Source organism: Capsicum annuum, chromosome 5 (genome assembly GCF_002878395.1).
Source record: "Capsicum annuum cultivar UCD-10X-F1 chromosome 5, UCD10Xv1.1, whole genome shotgun sequence".
In the NCBI taxonomy this organism is placed as follows: Eukaryota; Viridiplantae; Streptophyta; class Magnoliopsida; order Solanales; family Solanaceae; genus Capsicum; species Capsicum annuum.
This window is the reverse complement of record NC_061115.1, coordinates 217,106,183-217,129,915: the sequence shown is the minus strand read 5'-3', so window position 1 is coordinate 217,129,915 and position 23,733 is coordinate 217,106,183. Positions and strand designations below refer to the sequence as shown.

Here is a 23,733-nt window from a genome sequence, read left to right as displayed (position 1 = left end):
ACACCATAGGATGATTATTATACGTATACGACCCATTTTATAAGATTTCATTCTTTTCAACCTAATTTTCAAATAAGAACACAAAATAGCCTTCATCATGGGAGTATACTCGCGGTGTAGTGACAAAATTCCATATGTTGTAGACAAACTTCAGCGTATCCTTGATGCTTGGTGTTCCTCCAACTACACAGCCTATTAGTGCATTTTCCCATTTATCACACTGCTCCTCAACCTTCGTGTGGTTTATTTTCACTATTTTCCGTCCATACTTAACCATCGGAGGGATGTAAGTAAGCTTCATACCTTCCTGCTGTAACGCCTCGATTTTTTTGAACTGGAACACTACATGGTGCTCATGATCTCGATGGACCACAAGCTAACCCATGACTGATATCTGTACCTGTACACTACATAATATATAAATATAAATACAGAAACATGAACTGAAGGCCATAAGGTTCAAACTGAATAAACGTCTGATAATACGGTGTCTGAAAATGGTATAATAATACCAAAACAAATCTGAAATAACTGTCTGACATGCTATAGTCTAAAAGCCTCTAACTGTACTGAATAAGGAGTTGAAGGAACATGTCTCCAACTAACTCCATCTAGCAACTGAATAGAAATAATAAATTAAGTAATAATCATATAGTCCTCGAATGAGAAGGACTCATTCCAACTCTGAACACTGGAATGCTACTGTTGATCTGGAGCTTGTGCTTCTAAGCCTATGGTATAAGACACCATAGCGCAAATGCATCAGTACTTTGAATGTACTGGTATGCAAGTGAGGTACGCTAAATGCAATAAGGTTTATATGCATGAATAATACTAGATGGCTGACTATCATGAATATGAGAATACATACATGCATACGTAACTGTAACTGAACTCGTGGAGATACTGACTACTGAGTCTGAATATTGACAACATGAGTGTACTGCTATTGAGATACTGAATAGATAAATGACTATTTCTGATAGTTCGAATTATGAAGAACTGGTCTAGTTGACTGTATCTTATAGTCCTAAAGCTAAATACTGATATCGTGAATTCTAATAATTGCTATGACTGATAACATGAGTTCTGGGAACTAATATAACTGATAACATGAGTGACTGTATCTAATAGTCCTAGATCTGAAGAAATTATCTGAGTTTCGTACTATTTTTGAGTTGACTGTATCTGACAGTCCTGAAATCTGAAGAACTATCTGAGTTCTTTTACTTAGACTGAGACTGTAAGTGAGACTGTGGGAAGTAGTCATCTAACAGATATGCCTCTGTAACATATATAGCTAAGTTGGGGTCCAATCTCTGCCCTGACTAGAAGGGTGTCAACACTACACCACTAGTAAGGATAAGCTGAGTGATCCTTATTTGGCAGGTTACTCTAATGAGAACGGTGAGACCATGATTTTATAGGTCAAATCACCTCATCAACCCTAATTTGACAAGTAAAGATCTCTCAACCTACGCTGGCTACGTAGTTCTGGAACACAAGGATGACTGATAAGAATCACACCCTAATCTGGCAGGTGAGTTCCTATCCTTGGGTTCACTCGGTGCTATTTCTACTTCCATCTGAAAGACACTAAACTAATTAACTGAACTGAACTGATTTGGAGTTTACTGAGTTTCGAAACTAACAGAATGCTACTGATATCTAATAGCTAACTGAGTTCATGAAATTACTGATCTTACTGAGTACTAAGTTCATGAGATTTTTTAGAGTACTGAATTACAAAGATTACTGAAGTTACTGGGTACTGAGATTACTGAGATTAACTGAGATTACTGAGTACTGAGATTACTGAACTACTAAGACTGCTGAGATTTTTGAGGTTTCCTGAGTCACATGACTGACTGAATTCTATAGATCATGGTTTGACTGAGAGTATCATGATAACATGACATGGCTCTAGGCATATAACTATTTTTTGGGTACAAGTACCCCTAGGACACGATGGAAGGAAACTGACATAACTTGACCTTCTTGAGTACATGACCATTAATAACAATCCATAATACATGACTGAGGGATTTCATGAAGTCCAGGGTCATCATAATTATCTAATATGAATGGGAATTCCTGTAATCAAGTCATAAACTTCATGTTCTAATATCATGGACAATCCAACAACAAGTACTTTTCTTAACGATAACATGAACACCGTTTAAGCATAAGGAAATGGCAAACATGTAACATTTAGTTCACATTGTAATAATTAGGGAATAACTCATGTGGTATTTCATGATCTTGATCTTGTACATAGCATGGAATGCATATGGGCACACTATAAAACCATCATTCAATCATTATGTACATTCCATTAATACATATACTGCACAACAACAACATATGAGCCTTTTGACTATAATAGACTAGCATGAATTTATCATATAATTCATTAGCAATCTATAATGCATGATTTCTACCATTCTAGTCATTTTATCAAACACTTTACATGCACAACTTTGAACATCGGTGTCTTTATCAACTTGCACTCTAAAACTACCCAAATTCATAGGTTTTCAATTAACAACTCACATACTTCATGAAAAGTCATCAAGACACCATCCATAAACATGAATAATAACCATTAACATGAACATGAGCAATCACAACAACCAAATCATAATATATTATTCAAAACATAATTCTTGGGCTCCACGAATGAAAGAAAGTCGTGGATGAACACTCACATACCTTAGCTCTTGATTTAATGAAGATTGACGGAAAGATTCTTGGAATTTGATGGAAGAATTTGCTTGAACTTGAATCCCCTAATTGAAACCCTATCTTGTTCTTGAGAGGATTTTGAGAAAAGAGGTTATATTTTGGTATAATGTAGGCTTAATCTCGTGTTTTTGAGTATATATATGAAGGAAAAATAACAAAAATATCCTCCAAGACACTGAGGTGAAATGCTGAAAACTCGGCAAGCACCGGACTTGCAAGGATATGCCTGGAAATAGCAGTGGAGTTTCAAGGGCGACGCCTGGAAATAATGGTGGAGTTTCCAGGCAACGCCTGGCAATATCAGTGCTGAAAGCTGGGCGACGCGGGCTTATCGCCCTGAGCTACTATTTTGGAAATCCAAAAATGCCCTTACGCTATCCGAAAAATTCCAAAACTTACCCGAGATATACTACGACCTTGCCCCATCGTAATGAAACTTCAAAATCCAAAAACTAAGGTTAGGAAGGTCGTCAAATAAATTCTGAAAGTTTAGAGGTCTAAAATGAGACTAAGTGTTAAACACTTGGCAAAATTTTCTAAATATAGGAGCTTGAAAAGCTTAATGAGCTGAACTTTAGACTTAGGATTTTACGGGGTATTACACCTGGACTTGGCGATTACCAGCTGGATTCGATTTGGTCTGCTTTAAATCCTCCTCCATAGGTGTTGTAGCTTGCAACATAGCTAAGAACTGAAGTTTCCAAGTTGCATTTGAGCATTCCACCTCATTCTCCTTCTGTAACACTTCCCCTTCCAATATCGAGTTTGCTTTGGTCACATCTTCTCCATTATGCCGGCTACTTTGCTTCATCGGAGCAAGTGTGTGTGGAATACCGGAGTCTGGGGTAATCGTTTTTCCTTGGAGTTCCTGCGGTACTTGCACTGGTGGTCGAGTAGCTGCTTGTCGTCTTGCTATCGCTGCTTGGTGCACATTAGCAAACCGTTATTTAACGTTCACTGAGAGGTTTTTCCCTTAACGTGCACCAAGAAAAGAGGGTGTATGCATAAGTTCTCTTGAGATTTCAAATTGATGACTCTATTGTGATTTTATGAATCTACGGTGGTATGTGTATGTTTTGAATATGACGGGCTGTGGATTTGATATAATATTGACTTGCAAGTCAGGGTATGACGACACCCGGTGATGACCTTCCCTTAATAGAAAAAAGTATTGATCGTTTTGAAAGTATGAGGCATGACTTTGAAGAATTAAAATTTGGGCTTAAGAGAGCTAATTGGTTACCCGAAAAAGGCGTTTGAGTATAAGGGCTCATTGTTGAAAATCGTAGTTGCCGATACGAGTATTATCCCGAAAGGAGAATAATGTGGATGTTATGTAAGGGTGATGCCACGATATACTTATAAGGGAGCATACCAACTTATAAAACTCCAATTCTTGCAGTACACTTGGATTGGAGGCTTGGGCACAGAGTCAAGAGCGGATTTCATATAACTTATGAAATTACAAATTGTAGGGTATAACGATTAGCTCGGAAGAGTAACAAAGTGTTGAGTCATGATTGCAAGACGTTTTTGAAACTCTACATTATGCCCATGTGTTTTATTTAACTTATGTGTAATGTTTCCCGAAATGCTCTCATCTATTTTATATAAAAACATGTTATTTTGAGTTGTTTCACATATCAGTGCATCTTTATTGACCCTTATATTTCAGGATCAGAGGCACAGTCCCGGGGTCCTTCTAAGCACTAGATTGTTTGTGTGAAGTTGCAGTTGGTGAGCCTTCTCTATTTCGGAAGGTTTGGTTATCATACTGCATTATCTTATTTTGGTTTATGGCTCGACTGGGACCTTGTTCCAGTTTTGTTTTAAAGATATGGTAGTTGTTGAATTGTTAGAGATTTCGCAGATGGGTGTCATGCATTTTAATTGTTAAGAATTTCCTTTTCAAACTGCTTAGTTGATTTATGAGATTGACCATGATTCCATATTATATTTTCTTCCGCATTTCTTTTCATTGTATGAGTGTTGTGCATGATCGCCAAATGGAAAGGAGCGTCCGGGCCTTTATGGTTCGGGATGCCCATCGCGGCCAGGGTCTCAACTCGGGTCTATATTGCCACTATAAAAATGCCGCCAAAAGTAATTATTTTTAAAGTCAATAGTTTGGGTCTACACTAATTTATAAACTATACTCTATTTCCTTTAGATAAAATCTTCTTTTCACCTTTTAAAAGTATTAAATATTTACTCTAATAAATAAATGAAAAGTATATGGTACAAACTCCTAAAATATATTAAAAGACTCCTAAACAAATGCAAATAGATATATGGGAAATTTTTATTCGTAGGTACTACGGGAATATGTGAAAAGTTTTGTATTATTGAAAGACTCCTATATATGGGAAGTAAAAGATTAAGAAAAGTATGTCGTAAAAGACTCCTATATACGTGAATATATTCATCATTTCCTTTTGCTTATCTTTTCTCTTTTTCTTTTAAAAAATGTAAATTTAATTTCATAATATATAATTTTATCATAAATAATTGATTCCCTATAATTTTTTTCCATTTAAATCTATCACGAAAAATCATAAATACCACCCAAATATACCATTATAGTGCAACACACAAATCAAAATCTCTCCAATGACTTTGTTCAGGTCCTACTCATGCCTTCTCTTGATATTTCTAGCTATCCGGTTTGGCTTTTCCGAGGAATTTTGGTATATCATTTTTTTCATTAATATTGCTCATTCTATATAAAAAACATGTTATATTGATTTACACCACAATTGTGATGGAAGACTCAACATATTTACGGTGTCAATAATGGGGAATGCGGAAAGATGCAACCCACTAGCCCAAGCTCGGTGTATTTCTATCATTTGTTGTTTTAGTCTCACAATCTCTTGCTTTAAATTCTTATTTTTCTGACTCTTTGTCTGATCCATGATGTCACTCTCTATATCCTTGTTGGACATGACTAAATCTTCCTTAGGCTTGGTGTGATGTGGAGGACCAGCCACAAACCGACCACCTTAAACTAACTGAACAAGAGATAACAAATGCGTTAGAATTCAACACTTTCTCAAAATCTTTTTTTCTTTTGAAAAGATCACCAAACCCAAGAAAGGAGCCTACGTATCTCACTCCCAAAGGAGGAGATTTAGGGGAGCGTTGTTCGTGAAGTTTGGTGAAAAAATGACTGATCAACTCTCTTTCTTTTTCTTTTCCTTGAAACTTTTAGAAGAAAAGAAAATAACAAATTGTCAAAAGAATTGATGAAAATCTTTTTGTGATTTTTTTTAGAGATGTATATGACACCTACTCTAAATTAAGAGTGAAGAAAATCTTTTTGAATTTTTCAGATTCCTATCCAAAATGAAATCTATGATTACCAAAGAAAGCCCTTTACGGGTTTTCAATTTTAAATTTCATACGAAAATAAAATTTGAAACTATTAAGAAAATTTTTTTGTGGTTTTCTTTTAGAGATGTATGTGACACCTACTCTAAATGAAGTGTGATTTTAAAATTTTTCAGATTCCTATACAAGATGAAACCTCTGATTACCAAAGAAAAGTCTTTTTGGATTTTCAATTTTAAATTTCATATGAAAATGAAACTTGAAACTATTAAAGGAAAATCTTTTTGTGGTTTTCTTTTCGAGATATATATGATACCTACTCTAATAAAGAGTGGAGAAAATCTTTTTAAATTTTTTAAATAAGATCACCCAACCCTAGAAGGGCTGCCTACGTACTCACTCCTGTGAAAGGAGAATCAGGTGAGTACAGTTCGTCCAGATTGAACAATTAAGGATTAAATAACAAACTAAATCTTGAATTGAGAGACACGGCCAACTACAGACGATGAAAATATCAACAATTTTTTCATTTTTTTTTTTTTAATTTGACACGTCACATAAAAATGACACCAAAAACTATGAAAGAACAATTTTTTTTGATATTTTCATTATACAAAATGTACAAAACTTCTATCATTTTTTGAATTTTATTTTATAAAAAGCTTCTAATTTTTTTTTTTTTGAAATTTTCGTATTATGAATTCATACTAAAGAAACAAAAAAAAATTATGATGATTTTTTTTAATTGGAAAAACAAAAGTCATAAAGAACTCTAAAAAAAAAAAATGAAACTCCCTTTTTTTCCTCACTTTTCTCTTCTTCTTTTTCAATCTTTCGTTACCTACACACTTCCCTTTAATTATAGCACATGCTTTTCCCTAAATTAGTCCGTCAAATGACCCTATTATCCTCAAAGATACAACAATTAGTACGTAGGGATGCTTCAAGGGTGAGTCTCCTACAAAGGACCAAGTGGACCCCGCTAGATCTCAATATGATGCAGATAAGCATGATCTAAAGGCTGACCTAGGCTAAGGTCCACTAATAAGGCTATTCAGGGGAGCATATGGCCGATTGTGGTTGCGATTGCTTTCCACCTACTCCATACATCCGATGGATCTCCCTCCTAAAATAAGGGTGACTGAATTAGAGTTCATGTACATGATGTGTACTTTGGACTTGTTGCGAAAGAATTGACTCGGGGTAATGCATATGATGCCAGATATGAAATGGTAACACATAAAAAAAATACCGTAAATACGTAACATGTAAGTGCACACCAATGATAAAATAATAAAACATAGGACAATACACACAAAATGTTTATACACCTATAGGGCTAAACTAAGCCAATACAATCGGAGGCCAAATCGATAATATCTGAAACTGGTTGCGTCGAGTTTGAGAAGAGATTCTGGGTCAAGTCAATGCAAATTGACCTGAGTCGCCAAACTGTCACACCCTTTTTTTTTCAAAAAGATTAATTTTAAGTTTGAAAGAATTTTTATTATTAAGTGACAAAAGATGAAAATTTTATTTCGAAAAGAACTTTTTACAATTAGACTCAGATTCACCACTTGGCATAAATTGAGTGTGCCAAGTTACCTTTGAAAAATCCTTTTTCAAAATGACTCGACTCTCAGAACTGGTCCATGAATTGAGATTCTAGTTAAGGAATTTTATTGATCAAGGAGAAGGTGTTAGGCACTCCTTGATCCCGTGGTTTGACCACGATCGCTTCGTTAAATATATCGGCTAGTACGACCTTATGAAGTGTATAAACCGACAAAACAAATAAACAAACAAAACCAAACAGAAATTCAAAACAACATAATGTACAGTTCAAATTATACAACCCAAAAAATAGAAAAATGCAAAAAATGTAAATTCTATTCTAAATTAGTCCTAGACTAAGCTCTACCCGGTGTTCCAGGTTTTGATCACGAACATCCTTCGCGTACATAATACCTTGGGACATTCCCCCGGTAAATAAATACAATTTCATCGAGGTATTCCCCAGTGAAAATGAATATAATTTCAACTCTGTGCAACAAAATTATTCAACAAACATTCAATCACCCAACAATATGATTCCTACCGTCTGCCTACCCAACTAAGATTTGCCTATTTATTTCGTCCTAAAACATGATACTATCGGGTTCGACAAACATCAACACTCATTGCGATCCAAACTATCAAAAATAAATCAAATATATCCACATTCATGTTTTCATGATCAATCCCTCCCCAATTTCTAATCAATGATTAACTAATTTCGAGATGAAATCGATCAATCAAGTCATAATAATTATAAAAGCTCAAATACACTTCAAACACACCACTAATCACATCATCAACCACGTTGAGATAGTAAAAAACGAGGAGAGTTGAGAATTGGACCTCACAAGAACGGATTTCATTGATAATAGTGCGATAATAAAATCTGAACTCAAAATCCTCGAATGAAGAACCTCAAACAACGAATTAGACCAACTCGATATCTAAAAAGATGCCACCCAAACAGATTTGAACGCAAACCCACGAAGAAAAAATGAATCACGAGACAATGATACCCGAAATTCAAGCAAAATACAATCACCAACCCGAATCCGGATACATTTTGGGAAGGAAACGGGACCGTCTGCCGGTGGGTCTTGCCGGAACAACAATGGACGGTGACGGCAGTGTTTACCGGTGGTGAATCCAGCAGATTTCCGACGAGAAACTTACCGACAACCATCAAATTTGTCTGCTTCTCTCTCTCCGTGCACTCCCTCCCTTTTTTTACTTCTCTCTCGATCCCTCCTCTCTCTGTCACGTCCCTCCCTTCTCTCTATTTTTCCCTTGCCGGTTTTTCTATCTCCCTCCGTTTATCTCTCTTTCCTCTATCTCGTTTCTCATTATTTTTGTGTGTATGTATTTTCTTGTCAATCAAAGTGGAGGATTATCGGGATTATCTCCCTCCGTGTGTGTTTCTCCGTATGTGAGGGTATGTGTTAAAATGAGTGGAATTGTGAGTGGAAAGGATGGGTCTGTTACTTGTGTGATTGTGTGTGTTGAATTATTAGAGTGCGTAAGTGGGTGTGTGCAGAGGGATGTTGGGAGTGTGGGTGGATTAGGTGGGGGTAGGGGACAGGTTGGGGATAGGGCAGGGAGAGGTAAATACATAAAAATTAAATTTTTAGGCGGATAAAATTACGTGTCTATAATATATATAACTAAAAAAGCTGACATATTTTAAGTAGTTATTTTGCACGTTTAAAAATATACAAAAACTTTTTCAGCAATTAAATTTAAAATATCTAATAAAACCACTATCATATGTTACTGATATTTTATCAAAACAAGCATTAGTTCGATTTCAATGTATTGAGCCGAAGTATTATTAATGCACTATCAATGATAACAGACAAAACGGTCATAGTGAAGCTGAATGACAGCCATAAATATCATCCCTGCATATTTGCTACAGCTACTTATAATATTTCCTCATTTTATTTTACTTGATCCTTATAATAAAATAAATATTTCATTTTTCTCGTTCATTCTAGCAAATTAAAAGAGTTATAAACAACAACAAATAATAGACGTAGTTTTACAATATAACTCTTTGAATATGATAAATTTAATATTTAAAAATATATATATTATATAATGAACAATATTTATTATTAAGGATAAAATGAATACAAATAAGTAAATTACCTATTGATTTTTCAAACTGGACAAATATTATTGGACATCTATTTTTAATAGCATGAACATGTAAAGATGGACGAAGGATGTATATAAAGTAATAGCAATAGTCAAACTTAGAGTTTCAAAACATGTTAAAAAAGGATCGTCCGATGCACTAATTAAAGCTCCCGCTAGACGCATGGTTCGGAGAAGAGCCCCACCACAAAAGTGTATTGTATGCAGTTTTATCTTGCATTTCTACCAAAGATTATTTTCAAGACTTAAACCCGTGAATAATACACTTTTGTGGTGGGGCTCTTAATGGTAGATGCAAATGGCATTAATATGCATGTAGCAGAATTAGGCCAAGGTCCAACAATCCTCTTCATACATGGCTTCCCTGAACTCTGGTATTATTTTCTTGAATCTTGAATTTTGTAAGTCCTAATTATGTTAATATGTGTTGCTGGTGGGAGGAGGGAGGTGACAGGTATCTCGTGAATTTAGTCAAGGTGCATGAAAGTTGGCCCGAACACCATGGTCATAAAAAATCTTAATTATGTTAGATTTAGTAGGTTTGGGAAACTTATTTTTTGTTATAGGCTTAAGAAAGCCATTGTCATGTTTATTAGAACTAATGTTGATTGAATCTCATTAAATTATTGTGTTATATATTTTTTGTTCTCTATGTGTTTTGATTGTGTTTTTGAAAGTCAACTTACCACAGGTGATGGTCAATTAATACCATTATAGGAAATTTGTTTAACTTAAAGAATTAAAGACTATGTTGTTGTTGTTTCGATTCTTTACTAGTTAATCCTAAATGTGACACAATCGTATTTGGAACTACTAAGCTTTGTATGATGAAATTGAGAATTCACTTGTCGTAGGATTCTGAAAGGGCTTGAGTAACAATGAAGTTGACTCTGTGAGACCTATAGATCACGGATTCGAGTGATAGAAGCAACCCAATGATGCTTCAATAGGTTCGGCTGTCTACATTATACCCCTTAGGATGTGGCCCTTCCTTGGACACTGCGTGAATGCGGGATGCTTTTTGCATTGGACTGCTCTTTTTACTTCTTGTAGGATTAGGAACCACACGAGATTTGTATAATGAGATTGTAATTATGAGGTTCTTCGTATTGTATTCCGAGTGAAAATCTCTCTTTGATTTCGTCTTTAGGACTAGGCTTGGGTCAACCCTAATACTTTGTGTTCTTTTCTCTTCTCTATTTGTTTTGGCTCTATGATAGTTAACCCAAGATCTTCCATAACAGGTACACATGGCGTCACCAAATGGTCTATTTAGCCGAACGTGGCTACCATGCTGTGGCACCAGATTTAAAGGGTTATGGAGATACTACAAGTGCACCCGTTAATGACATTTCAAAGTTATCGCACTGCTTGAAGCCATAGATCCAAATGAAGATAACGTGTTTGTTGTTGCTCATGACTGGGGTACCATAATTGCTTGGCATTTATGCCTTTTTAGGCCCGACAAAGTTAAGGCGTTGGTTAATTTGAGTATCCACTTTTTACCAAGGAACCCACACATGAATTTGGAGGTGTTTAAAGCTTTATATGGGGAAGTTCATTATATCTCGAGATTTCAGGTTCTCTTTGTTCTTGTCTGTGTATCTGTTTAATTTGTCATTTGTGTTTGATAGCTATTCTACAAGTTTAATGCAGCACGGTGCATTAAACTCTCCATGCACACAGGATTCAGGTTGTGGTGGAAGTAGGATTTTCACCGAGGAATTTATCATCCACCATATATACACAAGAAAGAAACTTTAGCCTTGTATATACGGTGTGATTGTCCTGCAAAGAAGATCCGGATGAATGTTCTTCCGCCCGTCTAGCTCCAGCCCTGGCCATTCGGTGATGGGCTCGACCATATTGAGTCTACCTTGCAAACACTATGTTAGTGATATCAAGTCTTAAGAGCAAATTTGAAGCAGATGATCGGAAAAGCAAAAGTAGATCCAGAAATTATCTCATTAATTTGTTTGGAACATGTTGCATACCATTCAAAAGTTTTCCTTGGAACAACTGTAATATTAACTCCATCTTAGTCTACCTGACTTTGACTTTGACTTGAAAGAGTACGTCTTTGCCTCTGTTGTTGAAAAGTTATCACTCGTTTGGGTTCCGTCCCCAGCTTTGTCCTTTAGCGGTAACAGTTGGAGTTTGCTCATCTTTCTAGGGATCCAATGGTCATAAACTACCTTTTATAATAAGAGCGTAGGTCTCTTGACGTTTAATTTTGATTGGTAATTTGAGCAGCAGAAAGTTCACTAAGATTTTACTCTGCAGGTACCGGGCGAAATTGAAGCTGAATTTGCTCCATATGGTGCTAAGGCTGTTCTTAAGAAATTTTTGACATTCTGCAATCCTGGACCATTTTATTTTCCTTAAGGCAAAGGTCTTGACGCTATCCTTGATGCTCCAGCTACCCTTTCATCTTGGCTGTCTGAGGAAGAGTTGGATTATTATGCCAGCAAGTTTGAGAAGACTGGTTTCACTGGTCCAATCAACTATTACCGAGCTCTTCCCTTGTAAGCGTTCCTCGCTTTCTGTGATATCGTACATTTGAGTGCATTTGTTCGATCCGTTCGTTGTATGCTTATATAGTTCACATTTGTTTCGACTATTTGGGATTAAGGTTTTAGTTGTTGCTTTTACAGTCGTATTGGATTTGATCTTTGTCAAGTGACTTCTAGTTCTAGTTAGAGACTAGTCTTCATGAACACTATCGTACTCCATGTTGCTCAGACTCTTCAAAACTGTTGCCACACTTGCGCCGGTTCCTCCAAAATACACTTTTTTTGAGGATCCGACACGCATCCAGAAGCATTTCTAAAGAGTCCGAGCAACATAAATTCTTTTAGTTGCTTTTAGACTGTTTTGATAATACAAGTCAAATGGCCTCCTCGGCTTTCAATGATATCTTTCAAATTCACTACGTGAAGAATCAAGGTTTGGTTGTATGGAGGGCACAGAATCATGCTTGGAGGGGTCGTTATGAGCATGCCATTGGACAAACCCGAGTGTGGAAGATTGCTTGGACCCTTGAAGACTTGAGGACTCTTGGGTTGGACCACACTTTGTTGGTTCACGGTTTTGGCTCCCTTCGTTAAGGCCATTTTGGTCACTTAGCCTTAAGGATATTTTGGACAATTCATAGTGTTTTCCAACACACCAAGGCCACCCCTTGGTTATTAAGGGTGTCTTGGTCATTTTGCCATGTAATAAGCTAGGCTATATATAGTCTCTTTTAGGTCTTTTCTTACTAGTTTTTATGAATGATGAAATATTGAAACATTGAAAGTCCTCTCTTTGAGAGTAGAACACCTTAGTGTAGTCTTAGTTAGGGCTTGGAAAAGCTATTGTAGTTTTGGGCTTGGGAAAAGCCAATATTGACATTTGCTTAGAAACGGTGATTCTTGAGGTGAGTTGATTCACTTACCGGTCACTGTAAGAAGATTGGTGTTTGATTATTGCGACTTTGAGGGTCTCTTTGTTCAATACACGTGTGGTTCTCATTGTTTCGTAAGATCTTATGTCATCTTGCCTATCCCTTACCTCATTTCACTTTGTATGTTTGTATCTTGTCTTCTTTATCTCATGTATTTGTGTTGTTGCCATGACTTGTCTCTATCTTGCTCTCGGTTTCTCCTTGTGTTGTGGACTATTTTAGAACTTCGTAGATCGTTCTCGTATCACTTGATCAACTTCTTCGTACATGGACGCTAGCCGGGCTTAGTATCTTTAGTCAAGAAAATGACATTTTTGACCGAAACTTTACATACATCCTAAAGTTCTCTGTCTTATGAATGCAGAGACTGGGAACTCACAGCACCATGGACGGGGGCTGAAGTTAAAGTTCAAACCAAGTTTATCGTTGGTGAATTTGACTTGGTTTATCTTACACCGGGTGCTAAAGAGTACATACACAATGGTGAATTTAAGAAAGATGTTCCATTGTTGGAGGAAGTTGTGGTTTTGGAAGGTGCAGGTCACTTTGTCAACCAAGAAAGGCTAGATGAGATTAACCAGCACATCTATGACTTCATTCAAAAGTTTTAAACTCTCTTTCCTCACTACCACAAGTTGAGTCTGATTCTCTATGGCATGGACATCTTTGATTGGATTGATGGAGACAGATGTATAGAAAACGTGTTGTGCTTGATTGTACTTATTTTGAGTTTGATAACTCTTCTAATAATAATTTTCTTAGAGATTGTTCCCAGGGAAAAGGCTCAAATATGCCATCGAACTATTAGAAATGACTCATATATGTCATCTATTGAAAGTTTGGCTCGTTATTGCCATTACAAAACAGGTTCATCCACGCCATTACATGTTAATGGTGGTTTTTCAAAAACAGTTTTGCAACATGTCATCTTACTAGAGGTCCACATCATAAATTAAAATTACAGAAAAAGGTTAAAATATGCCATCGAACTATCAGAAATGGCTCATTATGCCATCCATTTAAAGTTTATCTCGTTTATGTCATTGTCATTACAAAATAGGTTCATCCATTCCATTACTTCCACGCCACTAATTGAAATTATGTGATTGTCCCAATTAAGTTAACTAAACAGCTAAATATATTTCAAGATATTCTTAGGCCAAGCTCCAAAACTGTAAAAACAAGTGAGGCATAAAATATTCTTTTGCCAAGCATTGCAAACCTCAAAATTGTTGGGTTCAAGGTGTATATGTGAATGAGAAATGGAGGAAAAATGGTGGAGGGAAAGAGAGACACCAAATTAGAAAGTGTACTCTCAAATTGGAAAGTTCACTAATTCTTCCACATTGGTGGGAGAAGGGAACTTTGGAGTGTTTTTAATAAGGAACACTAACTCCACATGGATAGTAAGGAAAGAACAAGGTGGTGCCTCACACCATCGTCGCTCGCTCGGCTTTAGCTTTGGCTTCAGATTTGGATTTGGAAAATGATCAATCGATGAGATCTAATTTTTTAGATGAATTTTATTTGAAACTTGTTTACAAGTGAAATTTCTTCAAGTGCGAACACATTTCGGATGCCATGCAAACGCATACGCAACGTATCATTTTCCAAATCCAAAGCGCATCATTTGAAAAATGTCACCTGCGGCCGCAAGTCTAGCATAGACTGGACGCAGGGACGTGACTGTTGCTGAATAGGTGCCTTTCTGCTGAACCAATGCATCCTTTTTTGAAAGGACACATTTAAGGCTATAAATACCTAATATTTCCTTAGGTATAGACATAATTTTTAACAGTAAAAACCCTCTTCTTCCATTCAAAAACTCTATGTGATCATTAAGCTGTTGAGTGAGTTCGATGAATCCAACAATTTGAGGTACAAATATTTTTTGGATTGGAATTTTATCCTTGGAGGAAGATTCCATAACCTCGGGTATAGCGAGGGAAATTATTCCTTAAGGACACTCCGTGAAATCGGGGGACTTGTCCTTAACAATTCTGTTTCATTTTTTTTCTGAAAATTAACATACTTCTTGGATAGATTATTCATAATCTTGTGTTGAAGGTGTTAAGGAACTTCATAAGTGTTATTTTCTTAGACTTTAACTTGTGCTGAAGTTGTTGTTGCATATATATACAGATTCTGGTACCCGAAAACATTGAAAATAACAATCTTAAATAATAATTTTTCGAAATTTGTATAGCTTGATTTCTGGAGGTTAAAGCTTTAAGCTTTCTACTCCGTTTAAACTTAACTAGTGATTTGAAGACATGAAATCTTCATCACAAGTTAAAGATCACTCGGTTGACGATTGAAAGTCATGAAAACTTCATCGTTAAACTAAAAACAAGAGGTGTTTAAAGTTGCTGCAACATTGCAACATTTTAATAAGTATTTCGATATACTAAAGGTACTATCTTGTGGTGACAGGAAAATGACGACTGATAGTAAATGCATGATGCTGCAACAACTGTGGGGACAACGAGTATTGCCACAACAAGTCACACGAATGCTCCACCGGAATTGGCACCAACGGAGAAACCTGAAAAGTTTGCGGGTATTGACTTCAAAAGGTGGCAGCAGAAAATGTTATTCTACCTCACCACTCTGTGTTCAAAGTTTCACATTTAAGAAAGCTACGGAGGTGCCCGAGGGAACCTCTGAACAAGAGCGCTTCGTGATTGTAGAGGCTTGGAAACACTAGATTTTCTTTGTAGGAACTACATCTTGAGTTGTCTCCAAGATGACCTTTACAATATGTATAGTGGAACAAAGACAGCGAAAGAGTTATGGGGAGCGTTAGAACGGAAGTACAACATAGATGATGCAGGAACTAAAAAGTTCTTCATTGCAAGATTCCTGGAGTATAAAATGATAGACAACAAGTCTTTTGTTTCCCAAGTGGAGGAACTGCAAGTGATCATCCATGATCTACTTGCAGAAGGTATGTTTCTGACAAATATCTTTATCAAACTATTTTAAAATGGTCTTAATATTCACATAACCTTTGTTGTAGGTTTGATTTTGAATGAAGCATTTCAAGTAGTAGCAATAATATAGAAGCTACCACCAATGTGGAAAGACTTCAAGAACTATTTGAAACACAAATGAAAGGAGATGTCAGTTGAAGATCTGATTATACGACTACGTATTAAAGAAGATAATAAGGTTGCGGAAAGAAAGTCAAGAGGAAATTCTACAATAAATGGAGTAAACATTGTAGAAGATGACCAAAACAACTCTAAGAAGCGAAATAAATCTAGAAATAAAAGCAATCAACCCAAGAAGAAATTCAAGAGAAAGTGCTTCAACTGTGGCAAGATTGTCCACAAGTCTACGGATTGTTGTGCCCCAAAGAAAGAAAATAAGAAGGACCAAGCAAATCTGGCTGAGTCCAAGAAATAAGCTATGCTTTCTGAATTCATCTTGGTGGGAAATCCTCGCGAATGGTGGATGGATTCTGGTTCCACACGCCATGTTTGTGCTAACAAGGAGTTGTTTTCGATGTTCGCTCTAGCTCAAGTAAAAGAAAAGATCTACATGGCAAACTCCGCTACTGCAAAAGTTGAAGGAATAGGAAAAGTGTGCTTGAAGATGACTTCCGACAAAGTGTTGACACTTAACATTGTCTTGTATGTTCCAGAGTTACGAAAGAACTTGATTTCTGTATCACTTCTAGACAAAAATGGATTCAAATGTGTATTTGCTTCCGTAAGAATTATTCTTATTAAAGGAGAAATGTATGTAGGAAAAGTCCACCTCAATGAGGGCCTATTCAAAATGAATATAAGGAATGTTGAAATTAATAAAAGTTCAGCTTCTTCTTGCTTGCTTGAGTATTATGATTTATGGCATGAACGATTAGGCCATGTTAATTACAAACTATTGCATAAACTGATTAACTTAGATGTTTTACCAAACTTTGAGTGCAATAAATCAAAGTGTCAAACTTGTGTGGAATCAAAGTATGCTAAGCATTCGTATAAGTCTGTTGAAAGGTATTCCAATCCCTTAGACTTTATCCATACAGACATTTGTGATATGAAGTCAACACCATCACGAGGTGGGAAAAAGTATTTCATAACTTTTATTGACGATTGCACTAGATATTGTTAGGTCTACTTGTTAAATAGTAAGGATAAAGCAATAGATGCATTTAGGTAATATAAAACTGAAGTTAAAATCAGTTAGAGAAAAAGATTAAAACTATAAGAAGTGATAGAGGCAGAGAATATGAATCTCCCTTTGCCAAAATATGCGTAGAAAATGGAATTGTCCATCAAACTACGACCCCGTATTCACCTCAATCTAATGGAATTATGGAAAGAAAAATCAAACTTTGAAGAAAATGATGAATGCCTTACTTATAAGTTCAGGTTTACCGTAAAGCTTGGGGCGGGAGGGGGGCTATCCTTACAGCCAACCGAATACTCAATAGAGTTTCCCAACTTGAAATATTTCAAAGTGTGGGGGTGTCTAGCAAAGGTCCAAGTTCCTATGCCTAAAAGGGCTAAGATAGGACTTAAGCCGGTGAACTGCGTGTTCATAGGATATGATAAAAGTAGCAAAGCATGTCGATTTTGGTTCATAAATCCAAACATTCGGATATTAATGAAAATATGGTAATTAAATAAGATAATGTTGAATTCTTTGAAAATATTTATCCGTATAAAACTAGACATGAACAGTCTAGTGGGGGGTCTAAACGACCTCGAGATGAACCAAGTGAGAATATACATAATAAAGAGAATCCAAGATGTAGTACACGTCAAAGAACTTCAACATCATTTGGCTCAAATTTTGTAATATTTTTCTTAAAAAATGAGCGCGTTGGACTCATCCTTTTGCAAAGAGGCAGTCAATAGTGAGATTGATTCCATCTTAAGTAACGATATGTGGGAGTTGGTTGATCTTCCTCCAGAAAATAAATCTTTAGGTTCTAGATGGATCTTCAAAAGAAAAATGAAAGTAGATGGTACTATTGACAAATACAAGGCAAGACTTGTAGTAAAAGACTTCAAACAAAAAGAAGGTCTTGATTACTTTGATACATACTCGCCAGTAACAAGGATAGCGTCGATTCGAATGTTAATTGCCTTGGCAGCGGTATATGGTCTTGAAATCCATCAAATGGGTGTAAAAACAACATTCCTAAATGGAGAATTGGAGGAAGAAACTTACATGAAACAGCCTGAGGGTTTTGTGGTTCCAGAAAAAGAGAATAAGGTGTGTAAACTTATTAAGTCATTGTGTGGACTAAAGCAAGCACCTAAACAGTGGCATGCAAAGTTTAACCAAAATATGTTGAAAAACGGGTTCAATATAAATGAATGTGATAAATGTGTTTACATTAAAGACACACCAAATCACCAAGTCATTATTTGTTTGTATGTGGATGATATGTTGATCATCAGTAGAGACATTTCTGACATAAATGCTACAAAATGAAAGCTTGAGAGAAAGTTTGATAAGAAAGACCTTAGAGTTTCGGATGTGATCTTAGCAATAAGAATTCATAGAACTCTACAAAGGTTGGCATTTTTACAGTCTTATTATATTGAAATGGTGCTTGACAAATTCAAGTATATTGAATTCGGTATTTTCAAGACTCCATTGGATATAGGCTTTGTACTTTGAAAGAATGAAGGTGAAAGTGACTCACAATTGGCGTATTCAAGAGTATTGGGTTGTTTAATGTATATAATGAATTGTACACGACCAGACATAGCATGCGTTATTAGTAAGTTGAGTCGGTACATGAGTAATCCTAACAAAACTCATTAGATGACAATGAAAAGAGTTTTGGGGTATCTTAAATATACTCAAGACTATGTCTTATATTATAATAAACATCTCGTGGTACTTGAAGGATATAGTAATGCAAATTGGATCATCAGATCAAACGAAGTAAAATTCACAAGTGGATATGTATTTACTATCGGTGGAGGATCAGTAGTTTAAAAATCATCTAAACAGACTTGTATTACTCACTCTACAATGGAATCTGAATTTATAGCATTGGATAAAGCCATTGAAAAAGCAGAATGACTCCGAAATTTCTTGAAAAATATTTCTTATTGGCACAAACCAGTGGCACCAGTATTTATGCACTGTGATAGCTAAGCGGCAATAAGTAGGGTAGGGAGCATGATGTATAATGGTAAATATCGTCACATATGATGGACACATAATACCGTTAGAGAACTTCTCTCTAGTGGAATTATCACTGTTGACTATGTAAAGTCAAAGGATAATGTGTCGGATTCACTTACAAAAGGTCTATCTAGAGAAGGAGTGGAAAGGACATCCAAGGGAATGGGTTTAAGGCCTAGGACAATTCAGCATGGTGGTTAGGGGTGTTCATGGGTCAATTAGGGTCAATTATTGGTCAAAACCATAACCAAACTAACTTAGTCGGTTTTTAAATTTCTAAAACCAAACCTAACCAAACAAAAAAATAATCGTCGGTTTGGTTCTTTTCGATTTAGTTCAATTTTTTTGATTTATAACTTTAGCTAATGATAAAAGTTGAAAATTAAAAAGATAAATCCAATCTAACATATGAGATGTTAACCGAGTGTTGTATCTCAACCTTGGAACTAAGATGTCAACTGAGTGTTATACTTCGGCAAAGCTATGAACAACATCATTGAATGCTTCTGAAAAATCATTTAAAACTACATTTAACAGAATGATATGTAAACCCCCCAAAAGATGAACACATAAACTTCTTGCTCAACAAGGTTCAAAAAGAAAGTTAAAATTAATGATTTTCTATAGTCAAATGAATCTCAGCTATAAATTTCAATATACAACAAGATATTATTTTCACAATGTGTATCATCTGTCATTCAAAGTACAAAATTCACTTAGAATCTAATAAGGTACTATCAACTAGATGAAAAAATAACTTAATGTGTTATGACTAAAGTTAAATCATGATTAAAATATAAAATATAACAAATATTTATATTGTATTTATGAATAATACATAAATAATTATAATATATATATATATATCGGTTCGATTTGGTTATTTTGTTAGGTATTTTAGAGTAAAAACAAAACAAATTAGTATCAATTTTTTAAAATTCAAACCCAAACCCAAACCTAGCCAAATATCAATGTTTTTAATCGGTTTGGTTTGGATCGCAGTTCGATTTGGTTCCCCTGGCGGTAACTCTACCTAGCAGACTGGAAGTCCCAAGAGCTAGGTTCAAAGAGATCAAACAAAGTTGTGTATGACAGGCTCAACATTGTCAATTACCTAACTCATTCTCATGATGTAGACAATGTTTAGTAAACAAGGATAAGCTTAGGGTGAAAAGTCTTTTAATGATTATCTAAATTTGGCAGATTTGACCAAATAGTTTAGTCTATAGGATTGAACATCTAGAAATCACCTATGTTAGGGCGAACTGGAAGCCGTTTTAAGGAAATGTTAATAAAGGCCTATTTTCTAAGCTCTCATGAAATCGGGACATGTTCATGGCTGAAAAGAACAAAACCATGATAACCATAAACAGTAAAAGATTGGATGTATGACATGTGTTGTCTAGTGTATATTAAAACTCGACAGTTCAAAGATATCAAATCTACCGATTAACTGAGTGCATCCGATGCATGTTCACTACAGAAAGTTCAAAGGGAAACCTAATTATCCAAATGCAATCAGTCTTTGCTAAATATTGGGCTGATGGAATTATTTAAGACATAGCCTCAATTAGGATTAGGTTTAAACTATTTAATAAATAGCCTATTGATAAAGACTTTAGTCAATTGTATTTAAACTTTGACTTAATTAAAGATTAACCGGCCAATTGTATTACAATTGTAGCCAAATCAACTTCAATTAAATCTAGCTTAATAAATTGACCAAATTGAGTCAAGATTGAAAAAAAATTTAGCAACTAGATTAATCCCTAGCTTCTTTGATTAGATAAAATTAAGTAAGCATTTTTCTGAATAAGCCATTTTTGAAATAGATCATTTTCAAATCAAGATTTTAATTAGTGTGCTTAGTTTCAAAATAATTTTTAATTAAAATCCAATATTCCATAGAGTAAACATTTAAGTAATCCAATTATATAATATCGCATAATTGAGTATGATAATATATAATTGCTACCTAAGTGACAAAATCACATACAAATATACCTTTCAAAACACTTATTCGGAGGAAATAAATATCTCAATTTTATTAAAAATTGAAGAAACTCAGGATTAAGTTTAGTCGCAGAGGGCAAAAATTAGGTGTCAACAACTGCTCCCTCCCTTTGGGTAGGGCTAATGCAAGTAATACTGGGCAAAGGGAGGTTGACGTTCCTAATTTTTGTCCGACCATGAATTTGTGTCTAAGAGAGGTTGGTTTTTCACACGAGTTTCATGGAGTTATGGCCGAACTTCGGTATCAGGTTTCCTACATATCTCAGGTTTTATGAGAATTCAGGACACTTGTAGTTCATAAAGCTTGATTTTAAACGTGATTTTCAAAAAATTCACAAGTTATCTCGATTTTAGAGTTTTTGATAAAATTGAGAAACTAGGGAATAAAGGGATTAGGGGGGAGATTGGAATGCAGTCGAGTTTTCTTCATAGATTCCAGCCTACATATCCCCAAGACTCAGGGAATCAGACTGTTTGTAGTTCGACTCAATCGGTAGAAAAGATAGTCTTTTATTTCAGACGATCTTTGACTTAAAATGGGTGACAAGTCGATCGAGTTGCAGAAAAGAGGCTTGTAACCTTGTAACCATGAACGGGAGCTCTTCACATCCATAGGTAAGAACTTACCCAGACATAATTTCCAAAACTCTAAGTGTGTGCCACCCAAATTTGAAAGGAAAAAAAAAGAAAGTTCCCCTCAGTATGAGTTAACAAACATCCCAGAGGTAAAGGTGAGACCAGAATATCCCAAAATATCCACATTCCTTCTAATAAAGGAGTAGTTAGATGGTGGTGGTGATCATCATTTACCTCGCGTCTAGAGGGTTTGACATCCCTCTCCATACTATGTCCCGTTTTGTTGCTGAGAAAGAGTTCCACGTCGTGCTACATCCTTTTTGGAGTAGTCCACACCTGTGGTTTTGATTTGAGATTTTCATCCTTTCGGATGCTCTCGACAATTTCTCAAGCAAAAAGTGTTAGTACTAACATAATTCATGAAAGATGTAGGTAGTCTTTTACCATATCTCCGTGTGAGTTGTGGCCTGAAAAACGGAGTCATCTCTTCATGTACCTGTTTGGAATGAAATAACTGGAAACAACAAACACAACAACCCTCTTGGTTGTTGTACAATTATGACATTTGTCAGTTGAATCTGTCTTCAAAGTGGGGTGGCCCTTTTGGACACCGGCGATACTTTATGCAGAACGGTCTCTACAACCATGTAATCTTGTGCTGGAGTGGCAACCCTTTTGGTTACCTATATCACTTGTTGTATATGGAATGATAACCTTTCCGGTTATAGCCGATGATCGATTTATAAATTTTCCTTAAATTATCAATCTTTGGATAATCTTGCATATTATTTGATATTGTATACGAGGCGACTTACAGATATCCTTTAAATTTCTAGCTTTTAGGTAATCCTGCACATTATCCGACTTTGGATAATAGATGGCTTACAGATATCCCTCCAATCACTAGCTTTCAGGTGTTCCTACACATCATCCGACCTTGGATACAATATGACTTATAGATAATCTCTCAAATTATTGGTCTTTGGGTAATCCTGCACATAATCGATCTTGGATATGACGCGGCTTATAGAGAACCCTTGGATGTATCAATTTGATAATCTTGCATATTCTTCGGTAAGGATTTAGTTGTGACTTAAGGATAACCTTTGAACTATCGATTTTTGGGAGATCTTGCACACTATCCGGTTAGGATATTGTTGTGGCTTATGGATGACCTATATGCTATCAACTTATAGGTGATCTTGCACACCATCCTATTTCAAATAATATGACTTATAGATAATCCCTTAAATTGTCAATTTTCAGGAAACCTTATATATCATTCATCCTTGGATAGCAACTTAAACGCGTCCCTTCAAATCGTGTACCCTCGATGTATTCATATGCTGATTCGTGAAATAAGGAGATATCCTCGATGCCAGTGTTTCTTTCTAGTGTGTCAACAGCGATGGTATGAGATGGCCTTTGTGACGATGATATGCAATAGCCCTTATGGCGATGATATGCAATAGCCCTTGTGGTGATGATATGCAATAGCCCTTGTGGCGATGATATGCAATAGCCAAATGATATGCAATAGCCCTTGTGGCGATGATATGCAATAGCCATTGTGGCGATGATATGCAATAGCCCTTGTGGCAATGATATGCAATAGCCAGATGATATGCAATAGCCCTTGTGGCGATGATATGCAATAGCCATTGTGGCAGTGATATGCAATAGCCCTTGTGGCGATGATATGCAATAGCCATTGTGGCGATGATATGCAATAGCCATTGTGGCGATGATATGCA

The 23,733-nt window shown here is 35.8% G+C and overlaps 1 pseudogene; it reads left to right on the top strand.

Annotated features, from left to right (window-relative positions):
* The first annotated feature begins 10,074 nt into the window (after positions 1 to 10,074).
* Positions 10,075 to 13,845, top strand: LOC107876474 (annotated as a pseudogene).
* Positions 13,846 to 23,733: the final 9,888 nt, after the last annotated feature.